Source organism: Neopsephotus bourkii, unplaced genomic scaffold (genome assembly GCF_033783945.1).
Source record: "Neopsephotus bourkii isolate Nb327-2 ecotype Australia unplaced genomic scaffold, CSIRO-AGI_Nbou_v1 NB_1637, whole genome shotgun sequence".
Taxonomy (NCBI): Eukaryota; Metazoa; Chordata; class Aves; order Psittaciformes; family Psittacidae; genus Neopsephotus; species Neopsephotus bourkii.
The window spans coordinates 7,916,818-7,940,903 of NW_026902112.1; the positions used below are offsets into that span (position 1 = coordinate 7,916,818).

At 40.7% G+C, this 24,086-nt stretch overlaps 1 protein-coding gene across 2 annotated transcripts in view; it reads right to left on the reverse strand.

Moving 5' to 3' along the window:
- FAM135B (family with sequence similarity 135 member B) overlaps positions 1–22,248 on the reverse strand; it is a 194,415-nt gene extending 172,167 nt beyond the window's left edge. For both annotated transcript variants that reach the window (XR_009728579.1, XM_061374147.1), the window contains exon 1: positions 21,926–22,248. The gene's annotated coding sequence lies outside the window, so the exon portion shown is untranslated. The remainder of the gene's footprint in view (positions 1–21,925) is intronic.
- Between the last annotated feature and the right edge of the window lie 1,838 nt (positions 22,249–24,086).

Sequence of the window (24,086 nt, forward strand, 5' to 3'; positions counted from 1 at the left end):
TACCATATATAACCTAGTCTTATAACCAGTATGGTTGTTTTCATTTACAGAAGGACCAGATAATGAGGTAACTATCATGATATTACACAGGGTAATGAAACAGCAATTAATTTGTCAATATTTGTGCAGTGCTTTGAGGAGGTAAATAGCTGTTGTAAGTGCTGGGCACTATAATTAAGAAATTGCTAGATGCAGATAAACTGAAAAAAAAGAATTTCATATCTGAAACTGTTACTGAGCTATTCACCCTTTGTCTGTGGATACTGTTTCTTGGAGCAGCTATTGACTGCACGATAGACCAGTCAAATGCTAGTCTTACTCAAGCCAATAAGCACTTTGCCCTGACTTCAGAGGGTCCTTCTCTTGAGAAACTAACTTTTATGGTGAAATTTTTCTAGTTTAAGCACCAGAAGATAATTTTAAAAAGATTTTTTCTCAAGAAGCCAAACACAATGATTGACTGGAATTGTTGACTGTGGCCATCTCAGGTGCTTTAGCAATATTACCAGAGGAAGACAGGTATGAAGAAAAAGCTTCTCTGCTACAGTGCCATACAGTTCACTTTCAATACCTTAAAGTACCTGGCACTAGTGGAAACACTTTAAACTTTCACCATGCTCATAAGTGGCAGTGAATATACTCATGTTGCAAATCAACCTTAATTTGTGATTCAAGGCATGCCCTGATCTCTTTACTTATGCTCATATTCACCAGTCTCATTAGAATCATTTTGACAATTGCCCTCAAAGTGCTGCCACCTCACTCTGCACTCATCAGCAGAAGACAGTGACCTGCAAGAAAGGAGTGACTGGGGCAGGGATCAGCCTGACTTACCACAGTCATTAATGATTTGCATCACCAATGGAAGAAGAACACCATTACTGTAGCTCAGACACTTTAATAAAGGTATAAGGGAATTACCTACTGTGGTCTACAGTAGACTGTGGGTTGAGAAATCCTGAAGAAATGTATCTGTTCTTTACATCAAGCCAAAGACTTAATTCAAATGTCATCTCTTTACACACACACACACACACACACACAAAAAAACAAACCAAAAAAAACCAAACCATATAAAATCATCCTTCCACCAGTAAAAAAAAAGAAACAAAAAAACCCACAACAAATTAAAGTCTATATGACATGTCTTGTATGTTCTGATCTTAAAGGCATTTCCAACCCTATCATATGATTCTCTTCCAGTACAGCGTGCAAAAACTGGTCTCACTGGTTGTGTATGGAGGATTTATATAGTGAAAGTTCTTGCAACAGCTAAGAAAACAAAATCTGCTTTTCCAGACAACACTTAGTATCAAGGATACTGAGTTCATCAACCTGGATATATAGCAGCTCAAGTCCACTTGTAGTCTAGCCTAATTTTGGAAACACAACAGCCAGGGTAGAGGCAGTGTAGGCTAATAGTATGAACACATTCCTAAACCCAAGCAAGAAAATCTTCAGAAGGTTAGACTTTTCAACGTAAAATATACTCCAAATGACTGTTTTATGATATTTCTTCTTGTCTGTCAGATACTGAGTTGGCACCACTAAATTGATGGCTCCCAAACCACGTTTCCTCACATTTTGAGTAAAATTAAACAAATTTAAGCAAAAGCTCAGTTTGCTTTTACAGATATGCACATACCTACTAGTTTATTTGATTTTGAGGCAGTCAAAAAGATCTGCAGATCTGTTTTGGGGATTGACTCTTCTCAATTCCCAAAACAAATCATTGAGCTGAAAACCAGCATTTGAAGTATTATGGGTAAACAGTTACTTCTGGTAATACATGTATGTGGTGCACAGCCACAGAGCTTGGGGACATGGAAACCCAAGACTCTCCAAGGCTCATTACAACACTAGGGATCTTGCTGTATTAAGAAGCAACTTCCAGCTTGAATGCAGTAGGCAGAATCAGAACTGGTTTGCTTAGCACAAGCTCTCATTGTGTTGGGAGAAAGCAGCTAACATCTAGGAAAATGAAATAAACAAACCAATCCTTTGCATAATGAGATTCAGCCACATGAGACTGAAGAAACGCTCTGAAATACAAAGGAAAATTCACCATTCCTCATGTTTATCGTCAGCTGTCGTGATAAAATGGACTACACTGAACAGAATCTGACGAAGCATTGCCCAAAGAAAGCACAACTCAAACCTATACCACAGCATCTTTGGAGAAATGCAGATTGCAAAGACCCTAGTTCTGTAGGATGGTTCTTCAGCAGCATGAAGAAGCCATATTCTGTATTGCAAATGCCCAAATAGGACAGAAGAAACTGGATTATGCAGGTTCCCCACAGCTTTATAAAGACATCTGAAGTATAGAAACCAGTCAGCAGGGTTTTTTAATATCAGTATCTTACTACTGAATGTATCCTATGTTTCTTTTTCAGTTTTGCACTGGAAGTTTCTTGCCTCAGTGCCCTACAAATTCAGTAGACAGTTTTAAAGCTACATATGTTCAAGTTCGTGTTGTCGTTCCAAGACAGAATTATCATCGTCAACTTCACTTGGTAAAGGTTGCTAGCATTTCTGTTTCTTAACCAATCTAATTAAGGCTGCTTTTTCCTAAGTGGAAAGATCACAGTTTAAAAAAAATAAACATTTAGCACCTACGCCTCACCTCCCAGATTTAAATAGAGTTTGGAGAAACACACAATGCTGTGTAGCAGTTAATGCATTTAGACAACTCAGGGGAGGTGAAATATTAAAGGTGAAATATTGACTGAAGCACAATTAAAGATGATAAACCATCTACTCTGAACCCTGGGTTTTGTTACCACAATCAATAAACAAACAGAATTGAACACAGATTCAAGGTGACTCTTCACCAGAGATTTAGTGTTACAAGATATAACAAGGTATTGTGTCCATCTTTCTTCCTCTGAAACTCTTACCATCCCATCCCTAGGTATCCAAAGGCAAACCTGCAGAACTAAGAGCAAATAGATCCAAGACAGTGAATAACTGATTCCTCTTCTCCATTTGACACCAATCATAGTAAGAGACCTTTGTTCAAAAATAAGCAAGCTACATAATTAGTCTGCTATCCAGAGTCTTTTATACTCCTCATTTCAAGGAACATCACTCACTTGCATTCCACATTACTTCCATTCTACTCAGGCACAGCATCCTTCTTAGTGCTATCGCAGAACATTTATTCTGTTAGAAATGCCAAATCACACAAGCAAAATGAAACAGAATATTGTTTACAACAGTGTAAGGAATATCATAGTGTTTTATATTTCTTGCCTAATTTATATATGTTTCCACTTCACGTTTGAGCCTTGGCTGGCTAAGAATTATGCTTAGTAGATAAGTTCACACTCTCATAACATCCTCGTATAACTCCAAGTGAATCAGTCAGGTGCTGGAGGACAGCTTCCAGACCACAGCTGCACAAGCCAAGGAACACAGCACATTTTATAAAAGCTGATTATTAAAGGATATCAGAGAGGAAAGGAAAGATGTAATCTCAAACCTTAGGGGAATGCACACCATTTAGCTACCACTGTCTCCTGGCTGGCTGACTGACAACAAGAACTACAGATGGAAAAGGTGGGAGGGAATTAAATGGAAAGCTGTCCCACTCTTACACTTTCCAGACTGTCAACAGCTCTTCTGTGTTACTTTTTGTAAAGCTTTTTTTACAATTTCCCTAGGAAGAATTGTTCATAGCTTTAATTAGTTTCTAAGAAACAATGTTAAAACAGAAAACAAAGATGTTGGAGTTCTTCTCTGTTCCTGAGTTCAGTAAGAACTATGTCATTGACTCCCACCAGTTTCACAGAAAACAATTACAACAGGTCAGCACAATTTAGGGACAGCTTGCTTCAGGGCTTAGGTGTTCAAAGCTTAATTATGAGCCAAAGGGATCTGTCCTTTTAGAAGATCCATATGCTTTCAAAATGATAACTGTTTTCCAGAGCTCCTGAAACTTAAAAACTCCCTGCAATCAACCTGTACAACTGGGGAAATAGATTTTAAATATGACATTGTTTTTCTTCCTTACCCTTTCTCCTCCTATATTCGGAAGCTAGTTATGTGCAAACTGAACTGAAGAGAGTAATAAGGTTTGACAGAGATCTGAGGCCTAAATAATATCTCACCGGGGCATTCAGTCTCCCGAGCCTTTTGTAATAAATAAATGGCATAGTGTAAAGCACAAATGAGCATCACTGCGGTTGTGATTTCATTGTCCCAATGGGGGACCTGTGCCTGGCATGAGGCCAGGTACATAATTCAATACCAAAAGAGAGCACACAAATGGACCTCGGGAAGAAGATCAATTTTAGTGTAATCCCAGCTACTAATCAAAAGAGACTGAAGGACTAACATTCACTAGGAAATGTCTGCTCAAAGTTGTCATAGCTTATTGATAAAGATAGCTTTGTTTTAATTAAGATACAAAATGCCAATTCCAGGTCTAATTTTAGCTGCAAATAATCAGTTATTGATGATGTGTCTGGCTGAATTGTTTTAACATGCCCTAGAATGCTGTTTTTTCAACTAGCTCAGCCAATGTGGACTGTTTTTTCATACTGAAGGAGGCCACATTCTCATACTGCCTTCAACCTTCAGGCATGAGTTTTTCATAGTCTCCTATTTTCCAATATGAAGTGCATTGTTGGTCCCATGTTAAAACTAACTCATGACTCTTCACCCACCACTGTCTATCCACCTGCAAGACTGCATCCTTCTTTGTCTATCCTAAGACATGCTGAAAACAGCAAGCCAATATGCACACCTCAAAAGGCCAGATGACATCTAAGAAAGCCAAGCAAGATGTGCCCAAAAAGGTTATCTCCCACATTACCTCCTCAAAGACAGGAGAAAACACCACACCTCATCTAGGCTAGGTGAGCTTTCCAAGATAAGCAGAACTGACTTGCTTAAGACTACCTGTGCCTGCCCAGGGGGGTCGGAAGTAGATGAGCTTGAAAGTCCCCTCCAACCCAAACCATTCTATAATACATTCAATGACAAAGCATAAGACTTAGATATTCTGAGCCCTGCAGCTCACACTCCCCAAGACTCTTGAATATTCCCCACTGTAAACACTAATCCTGTAAATCCTTTCAGCTGCACTTATCTTTCAAAAACACAAATCACAGCCATTTTCAGTGCAACGCAGCAAACTGGCACATCCTTTTATGACCCATAACAAGTTTCCTCCACCAGTGGGGCAGTGCTTGCAGAAGATATTGTCCACATAGATAATACTTCCTTCTGCATCTCAGAGAGCAATTAGAGGCCATGGCTTTGCTTCCCAAGGCTGACAAACCTTTTCTGTTCTAGTGCTATAACACACAAATCACAGTTAGGCTGAGCAGTGTACATGGAAAAGGAAGGTATTTTTCTGCAGGGGGGGGTATACAAATAATTTCACCATTTCCTTTGTAATGGGTTTTCTTCACTCAAAAAATGTTGCAGAGTTTTGCTGCAAGTCAAACACAACACACCCCAGCCTCTACAAGATCTTGGGGGTAAGTAAGGACACTATGATGTCATTTCACCAAATCTTAGGCTCAAACCCAAGTTCATAACTGACTTTTGCATCTGGAGTCTCTGTAATAGGTCACAGATATAGATAGCTTCATCACATTGATCTTAAACATGAAAACTTGAATGTGTTTTCTAATTTGACTTAGAGCATCTTCCTATTCCAAATGCTGGTGTTCAACAAGCTACACACGAGACCTTGACTAGACCAAGGTTCAGAGATTAAATCCTACACCATGCACCCTAAAACACCATCTTTCAGCCTGACCAATCCTCTGCTGATCTCCCACTTCCACTGTTTGAACAAGTTGCTTTCAAGTTGTGATTCAACTTAAAAGCTCTTTACTTCTTCGACAAGCACTTGGTTGCCTCCATCTCTTTGCTGCAGAGCTGTCAATTCAAACTCATCCCTGCTTATTTCCCAGGCCTTCTGATAACTCGTTATTCACACCTTGCCAGTATAAGGGCCTATTCCCCTTCCACTTCTTTGCATCTAGTGCAACTATAGCTCATTCAGTCTGAAGTCCACAGACTTCAGAGACCTGTTCAAGAAGTTTCTTAGCTGATCACACAGTAGCTGTAGTCTTCATAATTTGTCTTGACCACTTAGAGAGGAGCAATTTTAAAGATTTCAATTTTCTTACTCTGCTTTCCCTGGGCTCAAAAAGGATGGGGTCCTTTCTAGAGACAGATGGCAGCAGAGATAATAACCAGGTCCTACATGGGAAAACTGGTCCCCTCTCCAGTACAGAGAGTCTGGATGGTTAGAACTCTATAGGAGGAGAGAGAGATGTGAAAGAAAGCCCCCTTCCTATTGAAAAATGCTGAGATTTTTGAGCAACAAGATTGGTTATAGGTTGGAAGGATAAGGAATGAAAGTCTGGAGAGGGAAGCCGGTTAATGAAAGGAAGAATATGGACAATCCAGCTTCATTTACCAGAAAATACAGCAATCTCAAGCCCACCTAAGATAGATACCAGTAAAAATACAGTATTTATTCCTGCATCACTTCAACTGCTTTCGGAGATCTGTTCAATAAAAAGAGTTGAACAAGCTTTCAGGATGCAGAACTCGCATCCTGTTTCCAGAAACGCAGCCACCAAGGCAATGGAGGGAAGGAGCTGAAAATATTTTATGAGATAAAGAGGCACAAGGATAGACCCACCTCAAGGTAATCCTTCCTAAACTGTACAAAATTGGAGAAGAGAAAGGTAATTTTAAGGGGAAGGAAGGCACTATCCTCCAAAAACAGACACAGGTCAGCACAGCTGTCCGTGTTGGCTAGTGGCAAGGAGAATAAAAGGAAAAACAAATACCTAGAAGCCGTACCCTACAGTGAGCACGGTGGTTTGCTGGGCTTAATACTAAACTGAAATAGTCGTAGTTTCCTACGCAGAGATGATAAGAGAGGACCTGAGGGCTAGTCAGCAGGAAGCAATGGTCAGCACGTGCCCGTGGAGCTGGAGACTAGCAGCCCAACCCTATTATGTGCTGAAGCAACAAGGAAGTCAGGATCTGTTCCACACAGGGAACTATGCTTGGGCAGTGATTATGCATAAAACAGTGATGGCACAACACAAGTGTAGAGAAGTGGCTAAGAGATGATTTGTCTTGTTTCTGTGGCAACCTGTGTTAACGGGGATATGGAGATAAGAAAGGACTTAAGCATTACAAGAAGTCCATTATGTTGAGAGCTACTTTATATAATTCTGCCTCCATCTTACAAGTGACCTAAAGGACGTCATAAAAGGTGTTGGAAAAGAGGAAAAAGAAAGGGAACAAGCTGTGAAGGGGTGTTTCTAACCTTGAAAGAAAAAGAAAGAAATAAAAATGCCTACAGCACAATAGCTACCTACAGGCTTCCTGGTAAATGTACCATCATGAGCACTGCGGTTTTAACAACTGCCTTTTACAGTCACAGCTACATGATAACTGTAAATATTAAGTCTTGCTATGGCACAACAGGGATTTTTCTTGAAAGTTGCCAAATGTTTTAATTTACTGTGGTAAAGGAGATAGGTTTCCTTCGAACCCCAAAGAAGAGATTGCTAATAATCAATTTATTATAAGAAAACTTTACCTTGCAGGTGGAAGAGAAAAACATGCTTTCAATTCCATTTTCTGTTGTCACAGGCATCTTATTTCTCTGTGCATAATCTGAGCCCTAGCATTCTGCAGTGCCTTTATATTTCTTCCCCTCCATTTTCAGTATAGAGTTACTAGTCGTATTTTCTACACATTAAAAAATAGAATTTTCTATTAAAAAAAAAAGAAAGAAGAAAAAAGGTGCCGAGAAAGTTAATTAACAGATTTTGATGTTTTTTTTTTAAGGAAAATCGTGCATAACACAATACGCAGCCCCAAACCCAAGATTTCTGAATGCTTTTAGCAAGGAAGGCACTGTGACATTTAAAAATCAAAGCAAAATATGGATAAGATTTTATATACTGAAGTCTAATGTTATGTACATTACAATATAACTATTTCAGCACAAAAAAATCAAACCCTACAAACAGCTCAGCATATGGATAGGGGTTTATGACCTAAGAAATAAATGTCAGAGTTCACCTCTTGACTTCAGAATACTGGAGACAAAAATGTCATGCAGATATGTAATAACAAGATTAATGACAAAGGTTTCAATGAGAAGTAAGAATAACCCTTAAATTACGAACTGTATCTATAAGACAGACTGGAAAGAGACAGACTGGATGGGTGGTCTGTGAGATGGATATGAAATTACCTACCAGGCCACACTCAGAGGATGGTGATCTATGGTTGATACTCAGGTTGGCAGCTTGTCACAAATGGGGTCCCCCAGGGATTAGTACTGGCACTCACACTGTTCAGCATCTTCATAAATGACCTCGCTGGTGGGACTGAAAGCACTCTCACCAAGTTTGCTAATGACACCAAGCTAGTGGTGAGGTGGACGTGTCAGGAGGGAAAGCTATCTTACAAAGACCTGGACAGGCTGGAACAGTGGGCAACAACTGTATGAAATGTACGAATGTAAAGTCTAGCACTTTGGGATGACCTGAACAAAGAGCCCAGTGGAAGTTGAGACCTGTGTGGTAGGGGAACAGCCTTGCTGAGAGGGTCTGGAGATCCTGATGGACAACAAGCTGAAGAGGAGTCAGCAGTGTGCTGCTGCAGCAAGAAAGGCAAATTTGATCCTGGGCCACTTCCACGGGGTGTTGCTAGCAGAGACAGAGATGTGATAACCCACTCTACTCAGTCCTTGTCAGGCCACAGCTAGAGTACCCTGTCCAGTTCTGGTCCCCACAAGTCTAGACAGACATGAACAGATTGGAGAGGATACAAAGGAGGGCCATGAAGGTGTTAAAAGCAGGGCTGGGGAGCTTGACTTATAAGGAAAGACCAAAGGAGGTCTCTTCTGACTGAAGGTCTTTTCTCTCTGGAGAAGACTCAAGGGGAGCTCATCACAGTATTGTAGTACTAAAAGGGCATCTACAAAGAGGACAGAGGCTCTTTCTTGCAAGGAGCCATGTGGAGAAGAAGCCACCTTTATACTGGGAGAGATTTCATCTCTGTATAAGAAAGAAGATTTTTTTACTGTAATAATGATCTACCCCTGGGAAAACCTCCCCAGGGATGTGGTAAAGTCACCATCTCTGGATGTCTCAAGATGTGATTGATCAGCCTTATAGATGATCTCATTTTGTCTCCCTTTTCTGTGAAAGGATGTACTAAATGATCTTTTATTAAATCTCCATTCAATGTACTGCCTTTCACTTTCACAGAATGCTCTCTCTTACATCTCCTAAAGTGAGAAATATATGTAAATTTTTTTCACCTTTTATTATTCCAGGTACTCATAATTTCTGCAGAGCACTACTGCACTAGATTAAAATACATCATTTTAGGATATGCCATGCTTCTGGTAAGACATTCTAATGTTGTGGAGAGCACAACCATGGGACCTATAGCAAGCAATTTTCTGACTGTGAGTGGGTGAGTGTTTGTCTTCACACTCAAAACGAAAACCCTGGATTTCCCACAAAACAGTGGGTTTTTTTTTGACAGAAAGAAAAATATTTTGATGGATCTAAAACTGTGTTTCAGTGAATCAGCACATTTCCTTTAGAGGTTTGGGGTTTTCTTTACATCTAGACAAATCTGTTTTCTAAAATAATTGCAATTCAAAATTAATAAGCAGTTCAAAGCAAAACCAAAACCCCTAAACTTTCTAACAGGATATTGGATATTATATTCGGAAATATTGTCCATCATACTTCTTATTCACCAGATATCCTACTTACACAAAGAGGATTTTGTTTCCTGTGATAACCATACATGTAGAAAGTTTTACTGAAGGATCTCCCCTCAAGTGGTGAGAATTTATTTAGAACCCACAAAGGTCTATGAATCATTCAACTTACTTCTTTCCATTGTACATTAGTTTGTATTTGTCAACAGAGAATTTCATTTTCCTTCATAAAGGTCTGTTTAGTTTCCACAAGTCTTGCCTAAGTGTAATGATTCCACATTTTCTTCCATCTTTATTACTTTGTTGATTATTAAATCAATGATCTGGAAAAAAAAATATGCATCAAACACTGATTTGGGGCTTACAGTAGATTTGCAGAGACTTGACAAAAGTTCAAAACAAGATAAAAATTGTTCTTAAAATTAAAAGGAAGAAGTTTGTGTCTGCTTCAGCAGTTCCACTGCTTCAGACTGGAAGAGAAAAAAAACCACATTCAAATTACCAGTTTAGGTTCCTGGTTATGGCCAGCCTCTTGCCATGTAGATCCTGCTATAACAACCACAGAAGTCAGTGAACAGCAGTTGTGTGAGATCATGTACTAGACTGAAAAACAATGTGGAGAGAAGAAAACAAGCATTTTGTCTTCTCAATGTATTGTCATTAATGTTTAATAGGACACAGGAGAGAAAACTTCTAGAATAACTTTCTAAACTGCAGCATACTCTACAAAAAGCAACAACTGGATAATCAGGGGTCTTTTTGTCAATTCTACACACCTCAGGCTTTGGGTATTTATCTGGCATCATAACTGCTGTTCTCCTTGACTTCAACCAGAGTCAGAAAGACTTGCTGTGAGTGAGCCAGGAGGAAAAAGCTACAACAGCATTAGAAGTTTAGGCTCCAGAGTAACAAAAGGCAAAGTCCAGGTGGGAATCCTGACAAAGGAACAGGTCCTTAAGGTATAATTCTTCTCAGAAGGTGATTTGATTATTCACTTCATCCCTTTGGGAATCAACTTCCAAACCACCTTATCTCACCACACAGAAAAAGCTATTAAGGTACAAATTAGAAATTCACAACTAAAGACTTGGCTGCGAAGAACTGCTGGTGAATATGGAAATTTCCAACTTCCTTCACCAAAATGTTGTTGTTTTTTTTTCTCTTAATGTGCAATTGTAACATCTGTAAATACCAGAAACATGCCTATTGCTTTAAAAGGAGTTGTGTGTTCTCATAAAAGCACCCACACAGAGCGCTAAATTTCTCCTCCAACCAAAAAGGTACTGTATCTGAACCACTGCAGAGATGTGTTAAAGCTATCTCTGAACAAGCTGTGTCCCAGTGGCAAGGAAAGGATGATGCTCTGCTTTGAATAAAGCACCCTACCAAACTGATGTGGATCCCAGTGGTGGCCTGGTTCACCAGGAAAGGCACTTATAGTGCCTACAGTTATCCAAGCTGGATCATGGGCTTTGCATCTTCAAATCTCAAATGCATTTTCCAAATATGTTACAATTTGACAAATATACCATTGATTCCCTCACTATCTCTTACAACTAGAATCTTTCACTATACGTAACATGAGGGTCTTAATTCTTTCACTGTGGTAGTGGAGCAACCAACAAGGAGCCCAAAGTGAAACATCACACAGAGGAATGTCATGGCAGATTAGAGGGAAGGTGGTCTGCCATGTGAAATATCAGAACAGACAGAAACCCGAATGACAAAGTCAGGAGGCCTGCATATGATCCCTCCTGCAAAAAAGATCACTATGCCATACGTTTTGGGGAACCTAAAGAGAAGTGACCAGAGCATCTGGAGAAGAGGGATAAGGCTCACAGTGTCCATACTCTGTTCCATATTTTGACAGTAGATAAGCTTAGATGAACTTGGTAAAATGACATCTACAGTGTAAATGGCTGTTCCTCGACTATCTGTCCAGGTTCCTGCTTAAATAGTGAAGACAAAGTTTGAATGATGTTAAATCCACTGCAGGTCACTAAAGTAAAGCACATTCCACCCATGATTAGGATCTTATATAAAATGCAAACACTCATGTGCATACATCTTCCCATACATGACCTAGGAGACATGAGGAGGGTTGAGATTCCAGACTCTGTGATTCCCAAAACCAAAGGAGGTGGGAAGAGGTGTGGTACTCATCCTCTCTCCAATGGTCTGTCTGCACAAACTAATGTTTCACAGGATGAGCTGAAGCAAATATCCCTCCTATTTTGTACCTGTGCAACCATCAAAGGAAATACTCTCATTTAATGCAAGTCTGGAGTAAATTGCCTCCAGACTGTTTAACAAAAAAGGTGGGATGAAGGCAGGAAAGAAGCCTTCTGATAATGAGACCATGATCCCTATCACAATTGCACCATGGGCAAATAACCATATCCATTTACAGAATGCATCAGAATGGAAACCAAGATTGACTCCATCGCTTGCGCTGTGTAGCTTGTGGTATATACCAATTTCAGATTGCATGTCTGTCTTGAGACTAAGAAATCCTGTTCTTTCTAGCCAGAATAGTCTACAGGGATTCTGTTGCCAACCATAACATATAAAGGAACCTATAAAATTACAGTCACACACTAAGGCATATGTCTCACATTTAACTTAGTGTTTATCTTGTCAGGAAATCCAGCTAGACCATGCCAACATTTTGTTTCATTCATACTATCTTCAAAATCATCTGTTGTTGAGGGAGGAAAAGGAAAGGGAGAGAAAAGAAAATGCAAGAGAAATATCTAAATATATAAAGAGAATAAAATTCAAGCTGATTTCACAATTGAGACTCAAAAATGAAAGTGTTTTACCAAAGACTATATCAGTAACACATTCACATTTACCCTCTCGTGGACCAAAGTTATCACCCCCAGTTTCATCTGGAAAATAACCAACGATTCTAAAATCTGCCTTTTCCACATTTTCAATAGGAAGTAGACTCCTTGACTTCTGATAAGACTTATTCTGCAAAAGGCTTTGTGAGCCAGCCCTTTGCAGCTGAGGAAGTCACCTTGACATGCTACAGACTTGGTATCAGCCACTCCTGAAGAGCACACCATGGCAAAAATCAATTGCCATACGCACAGAAGCAAAAGAGTGAAATGGCAGCTACTTCTTTCAAAATTGTCTGAAATATCTGCATTTACATCACATTAAGAAAAGCATTTCCTCACATAAAACACAGCTTACACAACTAAATAATTCATCATGATGAATTATTTAGAGACATGTGGACCCAGTATGTTTACAAGTCCCAAGCTGTTTTACAAAAGAGGAAACATTTATATAATTGGATCCTCAAACTCTTTTTTAAATGTTCTTCCAGTGAGAGGTTTCTGATTATCGTCAGTTGTCCTGAAAGCAAAGCGTTTATAAACTGAGCTTTTGGTGGGAAGATGAGATAAGATGGAAGAGACTATGTAAGGTGATCTTTTCTTAGTAACTGGTGATTATTGCTTCTGAATAGATGATTCTTCCAAAAGCCATCTTTTAAGCCTTGAGTTACCTCAGATGTGGTAAAAGGTCTTCAAACAAGACAAAATTAAATCACTGACCTGAGGTATTATCTCCCAGAACAGTCATCTGCCATCTACAGAAGCACAGCTAGCAAGACCCATTTTACTATAAACTTCAGTGCTTTCCCCCAGCAAAGCGTATTCCACAAGTCCCCAGAGAAAGCCATTTGTGCCTAGGAATAAACCTACCCTTGACAGCTCAAGGATGCTTTTGATAAGTTCATCTTCACCTCTGTCATGTTCTGCATGCTGCTCCCCTCTCAGAGTCTCTGCCACCTCCCTCTGGGTATCTCCACAGTCAAAAGTACTCATGGAAATGCTCTTTGCATGTGCAGTCAGGTCTCCTCTCTCTCAAAACAATCTTTCTCTGAAAGCTCCTGCTGACCTTAGTCCTGATAATTCAAAAGCTTTTACAGGCCACCTGCTTTTCATTATTGATGGGTAGAAAGCTGCACTGGATAAAACCTTAAGAAAGTTGGTGTGACCCCACAAATAACCCTGATTTGAGCAGGTGATTGGAATAGAGGTCCCTTCCAACCTGAATTATCCTTTGAACAAAAATGACTTCTTTTCTATGTACTTTATCAAAAAGTAAATGTAACAGTAGTCCCAGAAAGAAGCTAAGACTGGCTAAGAAAGGTGAGCAAGCTTGTCATTCTTGGTGCTCTTTTTATCTGGAGTAACTTTAGTTAAGGGAACTCCACACAAGAGGCACCTATCACTGGAGAAATAATCTCTGTGCTTTGCCTGTCTACAGCAGATCCCCATGGCTCCAAAAAGTCTCAGACGTAATACCAGGGAGATTGATGTCCTCAGATTCACTGGAGGCAATACTGCACAGAACATAGAAGAAAAGCTCAGGTGCATTGAGGAAAGGGCTTACTTTTAGGTTGAATCTTTCAAGAAGAGTTCTGTTAGGTACATTTCTTCGTACAATATCCTGACATTTTCTGCCTGAGGGTAGCACCTGTGCTTGAATAGTGGATTCTCTCTACATACAGGGTTTTATTACACGTAATGCAGGAATTTCAAATCAGAGCATTCAGCCCTTGCTTCTTGTCTTCACTCTTTCAGCACTGTGTTGTGTTGGTGTCCTTTATCCAAAGACAATGTCTCACTACCTGTGCTCAACAGTTACTCTCGTTTTTCATTGAGCACTTTTCTTCATCTAAACTGTGTTCCTCATGTTTAATCTGCCACCTGACAATGCAGCAGATACTCCATGTTGCAGTGCTAATTCTGACATTAGATGTGTCCTTATTTAAGCTAACTAACCTATTTCAGGGTCCCCGCCACCACCACTACAACTGGACCACTCTTTACTTTTTGTCATGAAGATTTCAAAGTTCATAGCAGAAAAAAAGCCATGTACATGCTAAATCAAATTTCACCCTTGTGAAGCTGAAGTGGAGAGGTTGGGTGTGACCTGGGAGGCTGTAGAGAAAAATGGATGAATCTCTTTGAGCACAAACCACCTTTGTGCAGTGATAACTCCAAGGCTCATAATTCAGCAGGGATCTTGACATCTGCTGTTTATCCCCAAGCAGGAGCATGGAGCAGAGGAGCAGAGTAGCCATGGTTACATCCCTGTTCCTGATGCAGGTCACTCCCACCTCATCAGGTGCTACCAAGATCACGTAGTCCCACCCTAGGACAAACTGGCTTCTGAAGTCATCCTGCATAGCCTGCTTCACCCTATACAGTCTGTTTATGGCTCTGGAGAATTATTAGCTCACTAAGGATACTAACTAACTTGCTATGAGGAGCCTTGCACATCTGAGGTAGGGCTTGGTGTTCACACACATGGGTCACCACAGAGCACTGCTGGACACAAAGGAAAGCCATTCCCCCTACCACCAGAGCCCAGTGTGTGTTCAGCATGAGCTGCTGCAGGGAAGAAGGTTATGCTGGTGTGTATTTTTAGTTCAACTAACAGTGACTATTTCTGCATTCCAATTTCTGATGCTGAGTTACCCCACCTTCTGTTTCTCGATTAGGGCATTATTATTAGCTACGCTAAACTGATGGGCTTCTCAGCGTGACAAGTTTAATAAAGCACTAATGTCACCGACTACCAACGCAAGTGAACTAAAGAAAACAAGGCCTAAATTACAGTGCTACTAAAAAATTAGCAAGAGGCTGTTGATCATTCCTCACTGGGATTTTTTTTTATGTTTGTTCCCCCCCAACAATAATCTTTCTTTCCTCTGCAGACAAAAGAATTGACACAGTCAAAAAATCTATTCCTCCCTTTCCTACCATAAAACACAGAACATATCTAAGGGTTTTTCACATAAGCTTCTGCAATTATTACAACTCTCCATTTTGGGTCAACCTTCAGATGTTGACTTCTTCCTGAAAGAATGTCTCTTTGCCTTATCTGTTTTCTGCCCCTGACTTTGCTGCTTAATGCCTCACACAAAGACAAGGAGTTTTCTGGTGGTCCTAGTGTCCCAGGCTAAAACAGCAGCATGACTTTGATCCATCTATGGCAGCCAACAAAAGCTTTTTAACCGAAGGATTCAGGCTTCCATGCCTCTCAAACAGCAATCTCTTCACAGCCTTGTGCATTATTTTTCCTTCTGAAAAGACTTTTGTGCATGGGGATGAATCCTGCTGTTTCTGAGGTCAGTGGCAAGCATCTTATAGCCTCCAGCAGTGAAAAGGCTGGGTGGTTGTAGAGCAAAGCACTCTAGAACATAACACAATGCGACTTTATTTTCTCTAACCTCTGCCCGGGTAAGCCGTACCCTCATAGAGCTCAGCTTAACCACAGCTGCAAAGGGAGAGGGAAACAGAGAGAAAACAATGAGGAGACATGGACAGAAAAGAGACATTTTCTGCTGAGGGTTTAAACCAAGATAGGCAGGCAGGCAAGGAGAATAAATTGGGCTGTGCTGCTGCATGGTGTAGAATAGATCTGTGCAGTGTATACAGTGTACTCCATAAGTGCCTGTAAGAGTTAGTTGCAACAGCAGACACTGCTCGGCTTTAATGAAATCCATCTGACTTGTCCCACAGAGAGCCTCATGCCTTAAGATGTGGGATCTTTGAGTTCCAATAGCACAGAAGAGCTGTGCAGTTGTAACCCAGTACCCGATGAACTCAGGTAGTCAATCACACAGTGAGTAGTTGCAACAGGTATTGGCAGCTAGCGAGCCTGAATAATAGGCTCAAAATCTGTAGCTCAGTCTCAGTTGTCTGCAGGAATATCAGTGAGAACCCAAATGTTGTGGGATCACATAAATCCAGAAAACCAATATACAAAGGGACATGATCTTCCATAACTGTGCATTGTTCCATGCTTCCCATCACCTCTAAAAATATGAGGGACTTATGCGTACAAAATCATTTCATCAGTTGTTTCATGCAGACATCCTCAAAGCTGACACTCAGAAGCCAAGGGCCTATTTAGCTAGACCATGAGGTTACACCATCTACAAGCATTATCTGCCCACAATAAGGTCAAGTCAGAACCACTGAGAAGAAGAGGTTATGAGCAGAAAAGGTGATACTATAATAGAGATGTAAATTTTCATACTAAGACACCTCTCTTGTAGAGGACTCAGTGAAGGGAAATACTCTTCCCTTTGCTCTGTTCTTTATGAAATCATTCTCAGAAAATAGGATTGCTTTTCCTACTGTCAGCAGTGGTTTTGACAGTATGAGCTGAAAAATTGACAGAGATACAAACAATGTCTCACTCAAGCCACATCCCCCAAGAAATACTCATGTTCTTTTGGGCCACAAAATAGTAATAGAACACTGCTTTCTAGCCTCAGAAATAAATGCAGTGTTAGCAGCCTGTGTGGGACTAAAATTATACATCTGATGATTCTGGCAAAGCCAGATTCCTTCCCAGTTGTGTAGATCTAGTAATACAACAGGAGAGATGAGTTTGCCAAGACATTGCAGCTTCTAAGGCTCCTAAATGGTAGCACTGGGATCCTAACAGCACAAGTTGCCCCTACCAAGCCAAGCTGGACATTAAGAAAGTCCCACTAGTCACTGTGCTGCATGCTGTGAATCATTAAAAGCCATGCTGTTGCCAGGAGGTCAGAATCTGAGATTTCCATACAAGACAGACACCAGTGTGATGCATTATCAGCACAAGCCCATTGTGTAATATCTGCAGTTCTGCCTTTAAAGTCCAATAGAATGCATAATGTCTGACCTATCCATGAAAGCACCACATAGCTAAGAACAAATAAGAACAAACGTGGGTAAATATATCTACTAGATACAGAGCAGAAAGTACAAAAACAAGAATTTGGGGTTATATTTACCAGCAGAAGGTCAAACTACCACTTAGGCTGTCTTATACCTGCAATTGTAAGGGTGAGAAAACACAACAGGTATCAAGAACATGTTGGGATATTGCATCTAGTGCCTGGTGTAGCAAGAGAAATAAACTTTGTGGATCCATCTGTGTCCACTGAAGACAAACCTGGATTTCTCTGTGGATGTCAGCAAAACCAGAATCACTCTTTTTCTGACAAATCCATAAAAATTACTTACTTCAGCACTGAAACATAGCTGCATCTGAGGTTTGGGGACTCCAGACGCAAAGAAACCGCACCAAGGCATGTCTGAACCCAGAAAAGAAGCAGAAATGGGATATCTGGGAAGCAGGTAGGAGGACCAGAGGAGACACACACACCCCCCCAAGGATGGATGCTAGCAGCATCTGAATGTAGAAAAAAAACAAATTCTCTCTTTTAGACTTTGTTCAGAGGCTCTGTCTGCTGCAGTGAACCAGGGAAAAAGTAAAACTGCTGAATAAGAGAGCCCTTAACATTGCAGTCACTAATAATAGGATTAGAGAGAGAATAAAATCATATTTTCTTGGATTTGGAAGAAGCCAACTTCTGACTCACTCACTCAACAAGTTGAGATCAGGCATATCATGGTGCTGACCTTCTGAAGAAGGACTCTGATCAGCCCAGCAGCCACAACCAGCGCAGGTAGTTTCAGCCCATTACCTCTTGGCGCAGTGTTTGCAAAGGTCATGCTACATTGTGAGGCCTGGATTCTCTGCAGCATGTCAGGCATTGCCAGTGTGCAAGGGAGGGAACAGGGTACAGGAAAGATCAGAAATACAAGCGAAGTGAGAGACCTGCACTATTCATGCTCTTAGACCCAGTTTTCTCAATGCTGTACTGCTGGGAAGCACAGAGTCACAATCTGTTCTTATTGAGTGGGGAAGAAATATGCTAATCTATGAGAAAGGAAGCTGATGGACCTCAGGGAATGCTGAGCAAAGAGACCAGGAGTCTATTGGCTCACTACCTGAGCCAATAGACTAGACAGGAATTACAACTTTTCCAAGGGCTGGTGTGGGTATCTGCTAGGTGCTCACAAAGTTTCATATTACATGAGCAGAGGTAAGATTCAGACTTGAGGATAACCTGCCAAGACCAAGCTGACTCTTCAAGAAGATGAATAATGGCCCAAAAAAAAAGTGTTATTTCCTTATCAGGTATGGATGGGCCACAACTCCTGCTAATTTCAAGGGGACTGAACAGACAGGGAGTGCTCAGTCTCTAATGTAAAGATCTCACCCTTGTCCTACTTGTTGGGAAAACTTTTCCATGGTTACATGTCTGTCTCATTAAGCAGCAAATCAAGCTAATCACTGTAGCGTGTAAATGGAAAAAATGACAATATTGCAACAGGGGAAATGACAAAGTGTGATCATTAACAATAAACAGTTTACACATTGCCTTGAAATCCAATGAGTAGGTTTGTTAAACTAAATACAAGGTACAATATCTGTCATCAAGTCATCTCTTGCCTCAGGTTACTACAAAGGAGAATCTGGAAAACAGCATCTTCCTTATTGTAAAAATCCATAAATAAGTAAAAGTCCTGGCTGCAGCATTTCAGAAATCCCTGCCTTGACCTGTTGGCAAGCACTGACTTTTGAACAGTAGCTACTGCAGAAGTCATCTTCTGTGCTGAGAGATACAGTGGGTGACTAATGAAAATAAGGTTTGGGAGTTTAAAGGATGCTTAGGAACATCGTTAAATACAAAAATATCTGTTTTTCTTAGAACAGTCCTAGCAACATTAAGTGGGCATCAAGGGACCAGCTCTTAAGAGCCGTGCACAAAGCAGAAGAAAGGCTGTGTTCCTTTCCATTACTAAACACATAAAAGATAATAGAACAAGTCATACAGCAAAATGAAAAAAATCTCATTTAAGCTGTCAGTATAAGCAAAGGGAAAAGGTGCCAGGGTGTGGGGGCACTGAGCATGAAAAATTGTTTATCTTAGGTGGGGAACATCCTTGTGTTTACACTGATTGTGGACTCAGTGCTCTGACTTCCCACGAACAGCCCTCCACAGAGGGTGTTTATGGCAAAGCAGTGCTCATGGAAACATCAGCCTGTCCAGCCTTTCCTAGAGTCATTTAGAAGAGAAGTTTAGCAACCCCGGAGTAATCAGAAGTCTGTGTATGAGTTCTGGCTTCCCCATATTCATCTGCCCACACCTAGCAGTGAAGTAAGACTGTATAAGAATACTTGCAAGGTGCTAATATGTAAACCCCAAAGCCCTTTAACCTGCAGTCATTTGCCTGCACTGACAAGAGAATCACTGCTTCACACCTTACCAAGGAGCCTCTGGATTATGCACTTTACATGTCTTCAACACATATAAACAGGATTTTGTTTCTGTTACTCAGTGTCAGAAGCACAATAAGGCTTGTGCTCTTTTTACAGGTATTTTTACAGGCACTTTTGTTCCCTTTCTGTATTACAAAGAGAAGCTGTGAGATTTAAATAATTTCTATATTTGAAGCAGACACCAAATCTTACACAGAAATACACTCTGTAATGTGACTAGGCTTGTCTAGTGTTCTGAGGACTGTAGCCCTACAGTGCCTCAGTTTAATTAATTAAAGTAACCAAAATCATCCTCTTCAGTTAAACATGATGTCCATGAGCACTGTTATTAACATGGATCAAATAGCCTCTTGTAGAGAAGACCTGTTGTGATGATAAGGTCAGGTTCCTAAGGAAACGATTTCTCAAATCAGAGCACTTTCCAGATACTTGTCTGGGGGTTGTTTGTGGGGTTTTTTTCTTCCTATTCCTCATACTGTCAGGTTCTCTTGAGATAGAACAAAATTCTCAGGTAATTTTTACAACACTTCTGCATAAGAAGTAGGCATAAGATCCTGCTTATCCAAATTCCTTGTTCTCCTGTAGCTTGCAGAAGGATGTTTATAACCAGGAAGAAAAGGTGGGCCAAATTCAGCCTTCTGTTCTATACCTATAATCTCAATTCATCTTCCAGACCCTGCTGATTTTAGGAGGATCTGCAGACAAGTAGCAAAACACAGGAGTGGGACCAAAAGCCTTGTGATTTTCAAATCAGGTTTAACGCAAAAAACAGGTGCCTTAGCCTTTACATACTGCTTGTCACTGGATCATACACAGACTGTCCCTACAATATATGTAGGAAGCAGGTTTACAACTATATCGTATCACAGGATGGGCTCAAAAGACTTTTATTAAAATGCTTAGAATGAATAAAGCCAACAGTATTTCCAGCTACACAGATAAGGATGATTTGGGGAGGACAGGGGAAGATCAGGACACCAGACAAGGAAAACAGGGGTTTAGAGAGGCAGATAGAGACAACAGCAGCAGCATCTCTCTTTCTCCTTGCTGCTGACAGAATAAACAAGTAAAAATAGTTACGTGGAAGTGGAAAGAGGTCTCTGCAGTCATTACATTGCAAGCACTTACCGCTTGGCTGAAACTTAGTTCTTATCCTCTCCCCCTTCACGCTCCTCAGACATGTACGCCCTCATTCACATATATTTGCCTGCACAAGGACACTCCACAGCTTTGGATCAATTCTGGTTTTAAAATAACAAGGACTGTCCCCATATGCCTTTGAATTAGAGCTATTCTTCCCCCCTTTTTAATGTAATTAGTACATGTTTTCTCACACAGATGAAGTGAGCATCGCTTAATGCCTGATCATCTACCCACACCTTTCAGAAGATATTTTTTCTTCATATTCTTAAAAAGTAGAAAGGTTTAAGAGTAGTATTTTTACAAATGTACATATATACATAAATATATATTCACAGGTATAATTGTACTGTTATTGCAATTAAGTTTGGCTTTAAAGCACTTACAGTAAATGTGCCAGTTGTGGACCACAGTGAGATTTCTAGTCTTGGTTATTCATACACTTCTCTGGTTTACAGCTCTCTGCTGAATATGATGATAGAGATTTATTTGTGGAGTGAGCAGAGACAGAAGTACGTTGTCGCATTATTTTTTCCTTATAGATTAGTAATTACCGTGTCAACCTTTGCTCTGCTGCTGCTGTCCACTTTCATTTTGGAAGCACAGCCATTCAACACTCACATCACATTGAGTTCCCCTGATCACCCCATTTCCTACCAACCTTTCTGAATATTATCTATTATTCCTTATGTATCTGGGTAGAGGAGAGGCAGAGGGACAGTATGGCAGAGATGGGAAACACGAGCCAGAAAACATGCTTGCCTTGAATTGTCATTACATTGCCGTTGGAAGGAGCGAGCAGAGGGAAACTAGCAACAAACACTCGCACGCAAACACACGCCAGGCACACAACCACATCGATCACAGGGAGTTTGCGAGCAGCCCCACAGCTCTTACCTGGGTTGTCTGGGATCCCTCTGCAGTGTACCTCCCTCTGCTCCCTCTCCCCTATTATTCCCCACCGTGGTGAGCAGCAGGGACAGTGGCGGTGTTGTGGCTGGGTGAAGGTGCAGGTAGGGGACGGCAGGCAGCTGGCTGCAGCCTCGGCTGCCGGGCTCCGGCTCCTGCCAGGGCTGCTGCTGCTGCTCCTGATGATGCTGAGGAGGAGGAGAGCCGAGTGAGGAGGAGGAGGATGCTGGCGGTGATGCTGTTGCTATGGTTACCCAACTCTGCGCCGGCAGCGGCACCGCTCAGTGCAACAGCTGCCCCAGTACCCAGATCTCCTCGGCCCCTCTGTATACAGGGATGGGTATTTCACCCCAGAGGGACAGTGATGGTGGGGAGGATGGAGGTCACCCCTTGGCACAGTGTTGCGGCTCAGGGAAAACAGATGGCATGATGCATACGGAATGTTTGCATTCTGTACTTGTGGGTAAAGAGCTCACTGCCCTGCAGAGGTCAAACACCAGCTCTTAGAAGGCCAGAGTTTTGTTTTTTTTTTAAGACTGTCTTGCATTTTTATAAGGAAATGAACAGAACAAAGCTGAGAGGAAGAATAATTTTCGAAGTCCCTGTTTTGATGCAATTTTAAACTTTTCTAAATTGAATTTAACCCTCCTTAAAAATGGGATTTAAAAGTCGGGTTTTACTGTCTTCTTGTGTAAATGTGTTTTTTGCTTACAGAAATCACTTTGTGAGTTCCTTGTGAGAGACAGAACTGCCTCTTCCCACAAAACAGCAAGAAAGAAAGCCTTTCAAGAATTGAACTCTCTTACACAGCCCAGGACACTGATACTTTCATGCCTAATTGCATGACGCAAAGAAGCTGAACTTTGCCTTTCTCCAGGGATCTGGAAATAAAAAGAGATAGAAAACCTCAGGTGGATGGGCTGCCACATGATTAAAATGCAGAGTCCTAACTGGGAGAGACGTATGAAATCAAGGCATTCAGTTGCCATTTATCTATCAAATATGGATGTCATGAGGCTTTCATTTTGCACTGGAGCATCACAAGACACAGCAAGGTCACAACAATCAAATGTCACTTCCATCCAAAAATGCCAGTGTGAAGCTGTATAATGCTTATAAACCATGACAGTTCTTTTAGGACCCGGTACTGTTTGCAGGACATTGTGCAACGCTGCCTAAAACCTACTGGAAAAGAAAAAATCACTGGTGGAAACTTTCTAAAGGGATTTGCTTTGTCCTGTCAGAGCTCTGCCTGCAGCCTGGATGCTGCAGATTATATGAATCTATGAGCTTGAGGCACCAAGAAGATGTACTGATTCCCGTTAAAGTGTCAGACATGGAGAAGTTGTAGATGTGCTGGCAGTACCTCTTCCCAATGTATTCTAGAAGACAGTGTCTCCACACCATGTTCCTTTTCAGAGTCATGATGTGGTTCATATAAAGACATTTTCTGTATATCTCATTACTATGGAAGAAGCTGGAACCAGCCAACTAAGGAGAAAAATGTGCCAACCAGCATACACTGTCAGACTTTCTTGGAATAGCTTCCTGTTTCGCAGCCTCCATGTATCTTATAAACCTAGTCACCATATAAACCATTCCCTATACAGATTTTTTTTTTAATTAATATCCATTTAGGCAACAATTCTGATGTGCAATCATAGACTATATTGAAGAGTTGTCTCAAAAGTCCTTTCTACCACTCAAAAAAAAAGAATTCAGATATGTTATCTATCTTCATCTTTACAAACATAGTGTAAAATTAGATAGTACTCTGAACCCTTTCTGAAGACCTAAAAAGCAATATTTGGTGCATGTATGGACCAGGGGATTCCCTGCTGTAATTTTGGGTGCAGAGAGATATCTCATTGTGGTAATGATTGTGAGCAAATCTAAACCACCCACTCTGTAACTATCTAGCTGACAGCAAAACCCATGGTTATTCTGAATAGATCACTTTGAAACTAAAATAGATCTAATTTCTGCTAAATCAGGGAGTGCACTGCAAAATATATCTGCTGAGATATGTATAATCAGCTTGTAAGCTTATATTTTATAGCTTTGCTTATTAGGGCTATTTTTGAGAGCTGCATCTCTGATTTCAAGAGGATAATAGAGGATAGTTGGCCCCTTTGGCTTCAGGTGATTC